Source organism: Elephantulus edwardii, unplaced genomic scaffold (genome assembly GCF_000299155.1).
Source record: "Elephantulus edwardii isolate Elephantulus edwardi_28Jun2011 unplaced genomic scaffold, EleEdw1.0 scaffold00099, whole genome shotgun sequence".
In the NCBI taxonomy this organism is placed as follows: Eukaryota; Metazoa; Chordata; class Mammalia; order Macroscelidea; family Macroscelididae; genus Elephantulus; species Elephantulus edwardii.
Window position 1 is genome coordinate 10,968,585 of NW_006399849.1, and position 1,773 is coordinate 10,970,357.

The window sequence follows — 1,773 nt, forward strand, 5'->3', positions numbered from 1 at the left end:
GATTCTGGGGCTTCGTCTGACATACTTTGGACATGTTGCCAGGAGGGACGGGTCCTTGGAGAGGGACATCATGCTTGGGAGGGTTGAGGGACGGGGCAGGAGGGGAAGACCCTCTATGAGATGGATTGATTCAGTGACTGGGGTAATCAGGATGGGTGTGTCAGAGGCAGTGTGGTTGGCGCAGGATAGAGCAGGGTTTAGGGCTGTTGTGCATAGGGTCGCTATGAGTCGAAAATGACTCGATGGCACATAACAACAACAACAACAACATGGTGGGTTAGTGGTAAGGAGTTGCACTGCCAATCCAAAGGCACACAGTTCAAATCCACTAGATGGCTCATGGGAGAAGTATGGACAGTATCCTTCCAGGCCATTAACTGACCCACTAGAGAATCACTTATGAGTTGTTTGAGACTCTGAGATATACAACAACCGCAAACTTACAGAATGCAGAAATACTGTGACTAAAGAGAAATTTTCCTTGTTCCTTGTACTTTCCCAATCTGGTCTTTTCCTTAAAAGGTATAAGCCTGGTGTGTTTTCTGTCTTATGTGTATGCACTTACATACTTATGTGTGTAATGACACAAAACATATGATGTTTTTTGTCCTTTTTAGACTTACTATAGTATAAATATCTGAAACTCCCTCTATTTTCTCAGAAGTATAATTTAGATATCTGCTCACATGAATTTGTGTAAACCTCCTTTGTTGTTGTTAGGTGCTGTTGAGTCGAGTATGATGCATAGTGACCCTATGAACCACACATCTGAACCCTGTCCTATCCAGTGCCATCTTCACACTTTCTGACACACTAGAGCCCATTGTGTCAATCCTCTGGCAGAAGGTTTTCCTGTCCTTTGACGGCCCTCTGTCTTTTGAGCATCATGTCTCTCTCCAAGGAATAGCTCCTCCTAGCAACAATGACTGAAGTATGTGAGGCAAACCCTCATCATCTTTGTCTCCAAGGAGCACTCTGATTGCACTTTCTCCAAGACATTTGTTTGTTCTTTGACAGTCCATGGAATGTTCAGTGCACTTCTCCAACACCACACCTCAAAGATAACAATTCTTCTTCTGTTGTCTTTATCTATGTCCAGTTCTCAGATGCATAACATGTGACCAGAAAGACCATGGCCTGCATCAGACACATCTCAGTCCTCAAATTGATATCATTACTCCTCAATAATTTGGAGAGGTCCCTGACTTCAGACTTTGCCAGTGCATTACTTCTCCTGATTTTCTGACTGTTGGTACCAAGGCTGTTGATCGTGGATCCAAGTAAAATAAAGTTGTTGACAGTTTCAATCTTTTTTTTTTGACAGTTTCAATCTTTTCACCATCTGTCATGATGTGGCCTGTAAGTCCAGTGGTAAGAATTTTTGTTTTCTTGATGTTGAGATGCAATCTATATTGAAGGCTGTATTCTTTGATCTACAACAAGTGCTTCAAGTCTTCCTTACTTTCAGCAAACAAGTTTATCATCTACATAATGCAAGTTATCAATAAGTCTTCCTCTGATCTTGATGCCATATTCTTCTTCATTGAGTACAGCTTCTCATATAATTTGCTAAGCATACAGATTTAATAGGTATGTAAAGAGTGTAAAATCCTGACACACTCCTTTCTTAATTTTAAACCATGTAGTATTCCCTTGTTCTGTTTGCACAACAGCTTTTTGGTCTAGGTATGGGTTTCACCTGAGCACAGTTAAGTTCTGGGATTCCCATTTTTGACAAAGTTAGCCATAACTTGTTATGATCCATACAGTCAA